Consider the following 13,206-nt stretch of genomic DNA (forward strand, 5'->3'; position numbering starts at 1 on the left):
TGAAACTTCAACTGGTTAATTGATTCATTTGCACTCCTAGGTCCAATCCCAATACCCACACTTGCACCCTACACTCTTCGCTGAAGTGCACACGTAGTCAAAGTCCCTGAAGGGTTCGAGGGCACAAGTGACAAGTGTACAAAAATTGCTGAATTAGGACCCTTCGTGTGACGTCTTCGATTTATGCTACTGCGTCAGCGAGTATGGCCCAATTCCAATACCCACATTTGCACCCTTGTGCCCCTCATTTGCGCGTTCCCGCCGAGGGTACGAGTGTGTAGTAGAGGTAAGATCTTAAGCCCGAGCCCGACCCGGCCCGAAATACGGGACCCTAAAATGTCAATCATTACGTTTGGGTCGGGTCGGGCCGGGCTTCTCTCTCGCTGACTTTTTTTTTTTTTTTAAATAAATATATGTTTATCACCATTTATTATCATAAATCACCTCTCCTCCTCCCGAGTCCTCACAAATAAACAGAGCTGAGCAGCGACCCTCCGTCCCCGGTTTCCATCCTGCATATTTAACGGACCACGTGGTCCCGACCCGTCCTTCGCCGGTCTTTACGTCACACGCAGATGCCGCCAAACAAATAAAAAATTTCAAACAAAAACAACTGACACACACACACGCACAGCATGATGGGTGAAATTTACAAAAAACGTGGCACATGTCATTGTGTCTGTGGGGACCGCAAGGTACACCACATCCTTTTATTTTTTATTGTTTACTTATTCGACCGCGTATCAGGAGTGCGGCACCTGCATGTGACGCACAACCGGCAAAGTCCGTTCTCAACGCCGGTTGGCTGACTCCGACCGACTGGGACCACCTGGGTCGATTGAATATGCAGGACAGAAACTGGAGACGGAGGGTCGCTGCCCAACTCTGCAAATAAGATATGAAATTTTGGGTTTGCTTCGGGCTCGGGCCTGCCAATCAAGTTAATTGGTCGGGCTGGGTCGGGCTTTAATACCCGCGGGCCTGGGTCGGGATGGATTTTTTAGGCCCGGTTTTACCTCTAGTGTGTAGGCCTTACACTATAGAGTGTCCAAATTCTGCGAAGTGCTCTGTCGCCCGCCCCCTTTGAGCCCTTGTTCCGCACTTCGGCTGAGCCCGCATCCTTGGCCCAATCCTAATACCCGCACTTGTACCCTACGTCTTCGCTGAAGTGCACACGTAGTCTTAGTGTACGAAGGGTTCGAGAGCACAAGTTACAAGTGTAAAAAAATTTACCCACACTTGCACCCTTGTGCCCCTCATTTGCGCGTTCCCGCCGAGGGTGTGTGGGGTGTCCCATTTCTGCGAAGTGCTCTGTCGCCTCGTCCCCTTTGAACCTTTGTTCCGCAAGAAAGGTCAGCACGGGTGTGACACGTCGTGGGAGAGCTCTGGAGGAACTGCTAGGGTGTGCTGGGCTGTGCTGCAAATAGAAGAGCTTGATTTTGGATTGAGAACCAAATGCTTCATGAGCTAAGTAGACAGAGAGAAGATTGAAAGGTCGAAATGCCCTTGCTTGACTAATTAATGGACTGCTTCCTCCTCTTCTATGTTATCATATCAGAAGTGATAGAATTTTAAAGCTGATTCAAAAAAAAAAAATCTTTTTAAAACGTCTTGCTGTAGCCCCAGTTCAGGAAATGAGGTCTTGCATGTGATTGGAAATCGGCTTAGAAAAAAAGTAAACATGATGTCGCGGGTATTGTGACAGCTTGTGCGTGATGTGTGGGTGTGTTGTGCAGATGTGCGAGGAAGAGGGCTGGGAACCCATGTGTAGTATGTAAGTTACTCGAGTAAGGAAGAGACGAGCCAAACAGTGTGTAAGTCCAGGCTGCAGCGCTGTCTGTTTATTGTTGCACTTCCGCGACTTGCTCCCGCTCGGTATGGTAAGCGAGATGGACACTGCCATAAACAATTGCGAACAGTGAACACAACTCACAATACATTACATCTCCCTTCTCCAGCTATGCACCACAATATTCATCCACGTGGCGAGACCGGTTGGCAATCGGAGTGCTGGTGCGAAGGTACTGCTTGCCCCCACTCTCCACCACGTAGGATCGTGGAGCACTGTGGGAACAGAGTACAACACCTGGAGACCATCTGTGATTGCCTGGGTATGGTGCCATTCGCACCTCATCCCCAGGTTGTAGGGTGAGACAAGTACTGGCTGCTCTCTTGCGGTCATAATAGAACTTCTGGGTGGACTTGGACCTGTCGAGCAACCGCTTAACCCTACGGGCATCATAAGCCATAAGTTCCAGCAGCGCACGCGCCGTCGGCAGCTTATTGTGAGGCCTCCTGCCCATGAGCAGCTGAGCTGGCGACAGGCCTACTGAATCAAGCGGAGTAGTCCTGTAGTCCAGTAGCGCCAGGTACTTGTCTGGTGCCCTACTCCAGAGCTTCTTGACTGTTTGCACTGCACGCTCTGCTTCTCCATTTGAATGTGGTGTGTGAGGTGATGATGTTTTGTGTAAGATGCCGTAAGCCTTGCAGAACTCCTTGAATTCTCCCGACGAGTATTGTGGCCCATTGTCTGTACGAAGGGTGCGACAAGTCTGGCAAACTGAGCCTTCAGGGCATCTGTGGTGGCCCTGCTACGCTGGTCTTTTAATTCATCTACTTCAATATACTTCGAGTAGTAGTCCACTAGTATAATGTACTGTTTGCCTAAGTCAGAGGCTACTTCTTCAAACGGTAGTTCTGGCGTTTCTGTCGGCTTGAGCGACTCTCTGGGAAGTCATGTGTCATCTTCCAAATCGCTTATCCTATACAGGTGCTGGAGCCTATCCCAGCCGTCAACAGGCGAAGGCAGACTACACCCCGAACTGGTCGCCAGCCAGTCGCAGGACACACACAGACCCCGTCACTGAGCGAACTCAGGCGTGTGTACCACTACACTATCAGTGACCCTCTGTGGGAAGTCTGTTTTGAATTTCGGCACACTTACAGCAATTCCGGATCATGTTTTCAATTTCAGCACTCATTCCTGGCCGGTATAGGACCTCACGGGCTCATTGCTTGCCCTTTACCACACCTAGATAAGTGTGATGTATGAACCCTAACCTGTGTGCACGCATGGTGGGTGGCACTACAATGCGCAATCCTTTGTACACTATGCCATCCGACACAGCAAGTTGGCTTCTCGAGTCCCAGTATGGCTGCACTGAAATGGGCACCTCCCTCCTGTTGATCGGCCATCCCTTGTGGATTTATTTGCTGGAGACAGCTTGGCTCCTCTTTTGTGCGTTCTTGCAGCTCTGTATATTTCTGGTCACTCACGGAGACAAACTGAGCATGGAGACACTGTCAAGGCCACCTGCCTCAGGCGTGTTGTCACTTAGCTGTGCCCTGGACAAAGTGTCAGGCAGCTCCATGACCTTCCCTCTTCTGTACCTGGAACTGGCATGCGCATCACCGCTTCGGTCTTGGCAGGGTCCGGCTTAAGACCATTAGCTGTTTTCAGATGGCCCACATAAGGCACGGCATATTGACGGAAGTGACACTTGTCAAAATTTATCTTGAGATTGTATTCTGTGGCTCTATCGACTGCTCTGCGAAGTATGGCATCATGTTCTTCCACTGTAGGTGCTGCTATCAGAATGTCATCTAAGATGCCTGCTGCTCCATTGATGCCTTCCAGCATCTAATCCATGATGCGCTGGAGTATTTTGGGTGCACATTTAATACCAAAGGGGAGTCTCAGCCACATGAACCGCCCTATCGGAGTGTTGAAAGTTGTGAGAAATTATGAAGCTTCATCCAGCTCTATCTGGAGGAATCCAGATTTGGCATCCAAGACTGAGAAGACCTTTGCCCTTGGTATGCCTGAGATTACTTCCTCTATGGTGCACATCAGGTAGTGTTCCCGCTCGATCACTTTATTTAGGTCGCTTGGGTCAATACAGATACTTATTTTGTCCTTGCGTGTGACAACCACCATGGAGCTGACCCATTCTGTGGGCTGGTCTACTTTTGCTATGTAACCATCTTCCTCCATCTCGGCCAATTTGTTAAAAATGTTTTCCTTAAGTGTAGCTGGTTGTCGGCGAACAGGATGCACAACTCCCTTGGCGTTCGCATCAATTTTAATTGTGTCCTTCCCAGGCAAAGTCCTCATAGTGCGTGCCAGTTCCGTAAAATCATCCAGCCCCACTGGTGCATACTGTGTCAGTGTCGTGCTGTCAGCAGCATCAACCTTGATTCCACCCCTACTATCTTGCAGGGAGTTAAGCTGCGCAATCAGACCCAGGGCTTCAGCTGTAGCGCCACTGAGTACGTTCTCTTGAGCTATGTTGATTATTTCTAGCTTAGCTTGTGTGTGACGGCCTTTGTATTTAAGCAGAAGATCTACTGCAGCAACAGGCCTTAGCTTATGATTCTAGTATGAGTGTAGGGTCCTGTTGGAGCGCTTTAGCTCCCCTGTATGATTCAGTAACTGATAGTTGTCTAGGGTCAACGTGTTGCACTTAGCACCGGTATCTGTTCTAAATACCACCTCCTGAGCTAGTATGTTGATATTTACAACCCACTTGTCGCCATCCAACATTGACATTGGCACCTCCTCACACGTTAGATGAATGGCCAGGACTTCTTCATCTTGCGTGTTGTCCTCCTCGGGTTCAATTCTCACGGAGCACACACCCTGGCTGCGACACACAGCTGCCCAGTGGTTTGCTTTGTGGCAGCGAGAGCATGTGGAGCCCACTGCAGGGCACTTTCCTTGGTTCCACGCATGCTGTGGGTGCTTGCCACATCTAAAGCAGCCGTTTGATTGTTTGTCCACTGCTACTTTCAAATGGGTTCTTGACTGTGCTTGTCCATGCACATTTTTATTGATCATTGTGTGCTTTGATCTGACAGACATTGTCGACATTTGCGCATCTGCTTCACTAACAATCATCATTTGCTTCTGTGACATCTCAAATTGTTGGGGAATTTCGATTGCTTTTGCCAGCGACAGTTGTTCACCTTTATCTAACAGTCTCTCTTGGACCCTCTTTTCTATCACACCTGCTATTATAGCATCAATTAACATGTCGTCAGAGTCAGCATACTCGCAGGCCATTAGCATAAGCTTTAAGTCTTTCACAAAGTGGTCAAAACTCTCCGTCGCATCTTGCTTCCTTTGATTGAAACGATGTCTTGCCATCCTCTTATTTTTCCTCGGCCTAATATAGTTGACAAACTTGTCTAAAACTTTCACGGGATCTTGCCTCTCACCATCAGCCCAGTCCAACGTTTTGTATATTTCTCTACCTTGTTCGCCAATCCACGTCCCGAGCCATCCCGCACGTTGCTTATTTTCCAACTCGGCGAGGGGGCCGTCGAAGACGAAATTCGCATGCCAGTGGAACCTCTCAAATTCTTGATATAAATCCGCAGCGTCCCAGTCGATTTTTGGGTGTTCAAATGTGGAAGTGGCCATGGCTGCGTGTTTCCAGTTCTTGACAAACTTCTGACACCATGTAAAGTATGTAAGTTACTCGAGTAAGGAAGAGACGAGCCAAACAGTGTGTCAGTCCAGGCTGCAGCGCTGTCTGTTTATTGTTGCATTTCCGCGACTTGCTCCCGCTCAGTACGGCAAACGAGATGGACACTGCCATAAACAATTGCGAACAGTGAACACAACTCACAATACATTACACCATGTGTCCCTCTGACGTGTGTTGTGGGGATACTGGGCTCCCCCTTTTCGACAGCCGCAATTTTTCATCGCGTTTCCCGACTGCGGTTAGGCAAAAGAAACAGAAATGGATTACACTGATAAAATTGACATTGGCTGTACAGATTCTCAATGTACGGCGTACATCTTTGAAAACGTGTTTCCACCTGTACAAATTATGCCAAAAGCGTACAACTTGAAAGGTTTTCTCACTTGTACCCTTTTTTTTTTTAAAGCGCATGTTGTGGTGTGACAAATTCTAGTGCCCACGTTTTCTGTGAAACCCAAACCCCAAGCTCTGACGCTGAGCACGGTTGCCAGCTGGACTGTCAGAACCCTAAAGAAAAGTAGTGCTCATTGAGTGGGGGAGTGTGGACGAAGGTGGCATCCAAGAGCCCAGTCAAGATACTTCCACGGCGCCAAACAGCGCCCCCTTTCTAAAAGACTGGTTTTGTTAAAACAACTTTACACTGGGCTAAAATAAAAAAAAAAAAAACAATTTGCTGATCCTCTGTATCCTATTGACATGTCTCATTAGTCGGGGTAGACAGGTACACGGTGGTTGGCCTAGCGCCCCCAACTGGTCACACTCAACACCTAAACTCAGGGGTTGGCAAACTTAAACACTCAAACAGCCATTTTGACCAGGTTTCCATGGAAAAGAAAACACTGGGAGCCGCAAACACTTTCTGAAAAGCCTATTCCTCGCTAACTGCGTCTATAAAGTGCATAATAAAATGAAACAGACTTACCTCACGAGACGCGATTGAGGGGGTCTTTTTGCAACGAAGCATCTCATCAATCCATATTTAACAAACAAAACAAACATCCGAGAAGATGCGATGGCCAAAACTGGACATTGCGCCTCGTATGAGAGCCGCGTTTGTGCAGTGACCGTTTTCTGTTGATATCTGACTCTTATAGAGATTATTCATGAATGACTCATTTATTGGTAAGGGATAGTGATGGTGACTTTATATTTAAAGCACCTCATATATACATTTTTTCCCTCCTGTTATTAGTACTAGTTTGTAGTACTTTTTTTCCAAGTTGTCTTTCTCAGTTTTTTCTCTTAATGCCAGGGGGTTGACACAGAATCTTAAACGTAAAGCTTTATTTTTATTTGCCAAACAACAAAAATCTGACTTCTTTTTTTCAGGATACTCACTCAATTAAGGATGATGCACAACTATGGAAAGCACAATGGGGCAATGATATATGGCTGTCACATGGCTCAGAAAGGGCTGCGGGTACTGCCATTTTAAGGAACTCCTATAATGGTGACATTCTACACTCTGAAGGGGATACTCATGGGCATTATTATATTTTGATTATCAATACTTACAATACTGTTATCCTTTTAATTAATTTGTATGGGTACAACTTAAAATCTGAAAATGACATGCTACTTGATAGTCTACAATCCCCGTCTGTTACAATGGCTATCAAAATACCCCATGGGAGGGAACCTAAATGTTGCTTTAGATGGTCTCCAAGACCGATGGCCTCCACGAGCCAACAATTATATGACTACCAATTTGATACAATTTATGGAAGATGATACAACCTTGTTTTTAAAAAATCTTTGTCGGATACCTTTGGCTATCGAGTTAATTAACACATTCTCTTCCGCCTCTGGACTTTGTTTAAATATAAAGAAATGTGAACTTTTTGCGCAAAAAAATTGTGACATTCCTCCCTTCTGTAATATACCTGTAAAAGATACTATTACTTATCTATTATTATTATCTCCAAAGATGAGGGGGTCAGGTGCATCTTGAATTATGATTTGGTTATTGACAAAAACCCGTAAAAAAACTCAATCAATGGTTGCAGCGCGACGATTTGTCTTTAAGAGGAATGATTTTGCTGACCAAAGCCGAGGGTTTGTCTCGACTTACATATGCTGCTTTGTCTCTCATGTCATGTCATCTTCCAAACCGCTTATCCTATATAGGGTCGCGGGGAGTTGCTGGAGCCTATCCCAGCCGTCAATGGGCGAAGGCAGACTACACCCCGAACTGGTCGCCAGCCAGTCGCAGGGCACACATAGACACTGTCACTGAGCGGGAATCGATCCCACGCTGCCCGCACACAACTCAGGCGTGTGTACCACTACACTATCAGCGGACCTTGCTTTGTCTCTCGATATAAGCAAAAAGATTTTGAACGATATAGACAAAATGCTTTTTAATTTCGTCTGGAAGAACAAAACCCATTATATAAAAAAATCAGTTAGAATGAACTACTATGATAGAGGTGGTTTTAACTTTTTGGACTTTCATACCCTAAACAATACTTTTAAGATAAATTGGATGAAACAATTCTTAAAAAATCAATTTTCAATCTGGAATTTTATTCAAAATTTTATTTTTTCTAAACTTGGAGGCCTCAACTTCCTTCTATTCTGTAATAATAGTATCTCAAAGCTCCCCATTAAACTTTTTAATTTTCATAAGCAGATGCCTCTTTCTTGGTCATTAATATATAAACATAATTTCTCACCACATAGATATTATTTACGGAACAACAAAGATATTGTATACAGACGAAAATCCTTATTTCATCCCACTTGTTTTTCGCATAACATTCTTTTGGTTGGTCAGTTATTTGGTTCGAATGGCTTTTGACACACCAAGTGTTTGTTATGAAATATGGTATAATTATTTCTGTTTCTGAATTTAATACTGTTGTAAATGCCATTTCTGCTGGTGTCACTATGTTATTTAGAAATTTGGCTGCTTACTACTTGAATTTATTACCCACTGATCCAACCAAAACTGAAATTGGGAAGATTTGTTTTTATTCTAAACGTAACAATTATAATTTACGAAAACTTTTTCAAAAAGATGTTGCCTCTGTTCCATATGTTGTTTTTTATTGGAATAATCTTGTCAATAATCTTAATTGGCAAAAAATATGGAATCTACCTGCTAAGTATTTGATTAACAACAAGATGAAAGAAGTAACATTCAAAATAATCGACAGATATTATCCATGCAAGTTTTTTTTTTACAGAGATTTAAAAAAGACATTGACTTTAGTTGCCCTTTCTGTAATAAATCTCCTGAGGATGTGTTTCATTTGTTTTGGGATTGCCCATTTTCTGTTACATTTTGGAAAGATATTTATAATTCTATTTTCACTATTTTAGAACCACGCCTTTCTCTTTGTTTTGACAATATATTGTTTGGCTTCAATGGTTATCCCTCTGTGAAAAAAGAAATGTTTTACATTATTAATCTTAACATACTGTTGGCTAAATGGCATATGCATAAATGTACCAAAAATAAAGTTGCTTTTCCAATTTCTATCGTAAGAAAATTAGTTCTGTAAACCCTTTTACAATAACAACAACAACGCTTTTCCAATTTCTATCGAAAGAAAATTAGTTCTGTAAACCCCTTTACAATAACAACAAAAACAAACTTTTTCCCAATTAACTCTGAAATAAGTCAACAATATTTGAAAAAAAGAGAAAAAAAAAGAGGACAGGTATATGAATTTTACTCTAACTGGATCCCAAAAAGAATTCAACTTTCAGTGAACCTGAGAAAGTCACCAGACAATGTCTCTTCTTTTGATGAAACGACGACGCTGCACATCTATGCATCTTGCCCTCTCTCGGGCCTTTTTAATCTTGGGCCACAGACGTCTATTTTCGCAGTCCTCCTTCGTCAAGTCCACGGTGAAGCGGAGTCCCCTCGTCAGTAGAAATGTATTGTTCTTGGCCGCTTTCCACAGCACCTCCTTGTTCCGACGTAAGATGAATCTTATGATGATGTTGTGAGGTTTAGAATTGTCTTGATATTTTTTTTTCTGTTCGATGAGCCACATCAACAGCTTTGGGAAACTTTTTTTTTTTTCTTTTCCAGTTGGTAGAACTTGTTAATTAGATAATTAGATTCTGCCTTGTACAATGTCCTGGATGCAAACGCAATTGGTCTGTCCTCACCATTTGGAAACACATGAGAGATGATAGCACCCACTCCATAGGGTGACGCGTCGCATGCCAGTTGGATTGGTAATGAAGGATTGAAATGTGTTAACACCTCAGACGTGGTCGAGGCATTTTTAGCACTCTGAAATGCATTTTGACAATCACTGGTCCATTTCCATTTTTTGTCTTGACATAACAGTTCATGTAGCGGCTTTAGCATTGACGCTAGGTTAGGTATGAACCTTCCATAGTAGTTCAGCAATCCAAGAAAAGACCTCAGCTGACTCACGTTCTCAGGTGGAGGTGCGTCCACAATGGCTGTGATCTTTGAAGGTGACGTATGTAGGCCACTTTCATCTATAACGTGGCCTAAATACTCCACAGATGATTTCAGAAATTCACATTTTTCCTTGCGAACTCTGAGTCCATAGTCACTTAATCTTTGCAGGGTCGCATCCAAATTTTGAAGATGTTTGTCATCGGTTGCTCCTGTGCACAGTATGTCATCTAAATAGCACTGTACACCACGTAATCCACTGAGAATTTGATCCATGGCACGCTGACATAGTGCCGGAACTGATGTGATGCCGAACGGTAATCTGCAATATCTAAACAATCCTTTGTGAGTATTTATGGTTAGCATTTCACGTGACTCTTTATCGACATGCATTTGCAGGTGCGCCTGATTTAAGTCAATCTTACTGAACTTCTGTCCACCACTCAGTCCTGCAAACAAATCATCAATCAATGGGAGTGGATATTGCTCTGCACTCAACACTGGATTTTCAGTCACTTTGAAATCTCCACAGGTACGTATTCCTCCATTCTTTTTGGGTATTGGCACAATGGGAGTTGCCCATTCACCTGTTGTAACGGGTTCCAAAACTCCACTTTGAACCAATGCTTCCAGATCTGCCTCGACTTTGTAATAAATGGCGTAAGGCACTGTTCTAGCCTTGATATTTTTCATGCTACCTAACACTGGTCGAAAAACCTCCTCATTCTTGTCCAGGGTGGTTTTCAGTTGTAAATTCTCTTTTGACAACTGTCTGACCTCTTGCCAATCAAGACATAGTGCTTTCAGCCACACACGCCCCATGATTGGTGCAAAGTTCCCTCTCGTAACATACACTGGTAGCTTAGCAGTTTGACTGTTACACTCAACAGTAATATCAGTCATTCCTTTAATGTGCACCTTATGCCCTGTATATGCCTTGAAAACAGTGTCAGAAGGGCGTAAAGGAAGATGTTTCATGCACCTCTTGTAGACTTCATATGACACAAGGGATGCTTTAGACCCTGTGTCCATCTGCATTTTTACTGGATGCCCTTCCAAGTTAGTTTTAGCCCAATAGCAATCTGAGCTTTCATCCGCATTCATTAAACGTATTGTGTTCACGTTCATTCCTTCATCAGAGGCTGAGCTTTTGTCATTCTTCACAGCGTGGACTTGTCTCTTCTTTCTAAATCTGTCATTGTCTCTTTTGTCCTTTTTCTTATTCTTTTCAGGAATTGTCTTATTCCGACATGCTCGTTCCACATGTCTTTTCTTGCCACAATGACGACAGTCCAATTCTTTACACCAGCAGGTGGTGCAAGATGACCTGTTTTACCACACCTAAAACACGGTCCTTGAGGACTGCTCTGCCTGTTTTCAATTTTGTGCACTCTTCCTGTAGCATTTATTTGTTGAGCCTCTTTGGATGCCATTTCCATTGTAACACTGATGTTGATAGCCTTTTCCAGGGTCAGGTCGCTTTCAGTTAGCAACTTTTTCTGTGCTGCTTCATTTCTTAATCCACACACTAGTCTGTCCCTTAGTGCATCATTTAGCACCTCTTTGAACTCGCAATGCTCAGATAGCTTTCTCAAGGTTACACGGTTACGGATTCCCCCTCTTCTTGATTGCGCTTGTGAAATCTAAATCTTTCAGCAATGACAAGAGGCTTGGGTGAAAAATGTCCAGTGAGAACACCCACTATTTCTTCATACGTTTTACTGCCTGGTGTTGCTGGTTGTACCAGATTACGCAGCAAGGCAAATGTCTTTGGACCCATCACACTCAAAAACGTAGGTACTTTCCTTTCATCTTCAATGCCATTAGCTTGAACAAAATTGCCAAAACGTTCCGTGTACGAGCTCCACTACTCCACGTACTCATCGAAGGGCCCGACCGAGCCGATAACTCCCGCCATATTGCGCCTGGTTAATCAGCTTGCCACTTATTTCACTGTTTTCTTCAAAACTGTCCACTGTGGCGTCAAAACGGCCTTCACCTTTACGTCGTTCTCGTCTCCTCCGCGCACCTTGCGTCCTCCCCATGAAACGGCGTGGTCCCGGGGAATGGCACCGCCTATCACCTGGGTCCGGAGCTCCGTGACCCGCAGAAACTCAGGACAAACACCGCCGTAGGTTCAGACGTCCTCGTCGCCACTTTTGTTTCAGGCCGGTAGGAATGATGACGCAGGTAGAGAACGATAGCTTTTGAATCAGCTACGGAGCAGTGCAGTTTAACATGGAGTGTAGTCTTGTCCACATTAATTTTAAGGATTTACACTGGCTGAAGTGGGCATTATGGACCATTGATTCCGGTAAGAGAATAAGGAGATAGGAAGTCCTTTAATTGGTGTCAGGTTGCATCATTCTGAGTATATTTTGTGTTTATGTGTGTTTTTCTGTGTGTGTGTGTGGTCTGAAACGGAAAGAAATAAGAAAGAGCTTGAATAAAAACATTACAACAACAGCTATGAGGGCTATAATTCTGTCTGCCGCGCTGTCGCGGTAGTGTCCGGCGTGTTGGCGCAGCACTGTTCTATTTTTAGCATCACCAATTCTCGTAACTCGCAACACTCACGGCGCAAATCACGCGAACCACGAAATAAAACATATTTAACATATTCTCTAAACAGGTAGGTAATATTCCACCTAAACAGAGTACCTAATTCGTATCTATTGACGCACACCAAGAACGATGTAGAGAGGAAAGGGAAATGTGCAAGGAAAAGGAACTCCCGCCGTTAAAGGGACACAGAAGGAATGCACCAAAGCGGAACCAAACCTTGGTTCCCCCCAGTCTTTCTGACATAGCTGCCCCCAATTGTCTGTCAGGACAATTGTCCATTCTCAGGAAGACTGTCAGGTGTGCTGCCATCCTCTTCGCTCAGCCGAGGAAGAGGAATGAAACGGATGACCGGACGGATGTAGATCCTCTCCTGTACCTTAACAGCAGCAGTACGTACTCGACCATCTGAAGCAGGGAAGGTCTCTGTCACGGTACCCACTGGCCATGATGCTCTCGGGAAACGAGGATCTACGACGAGGACTACCTGACGACCAGAAATTATCGGCAAGCACCTGGCTGTGTCTCCATCGACGTCGCCCGAGAAGGTCTTCACTGTTGTAGGTGGCTTGTGGAAACGACGAATCGGCAATGTCTGCTGAGACGTATCGAAGTGGCTTGGCATTCAGGATGCCTTCCACTTCGGTGACTAGGGTACGCAGAACTGGCTCCGGGGTGACTTGCTCTTTCAAGATGACTCTCAGCTTTAATAGACTTCACTTCCCTCTCCCATGTCCCCCCGAAGTGCGGAGCAGCCGGGGGATTGAA

Source organism: Filicampus tigris, chromosome 8, assembly GCF_054856515.1.
Source record: "Filicampus tigris isolate MCC_2025a chromosome 8, RoL_Ftig_1.0, whole genome shotgun sequence".
Lineage (NCBI taxonomy): Eukaryota > Metazoa > Chordata > Actinopteri > Syngnathiformes > Syngnathidae > Filicampus > Filicampus tigris.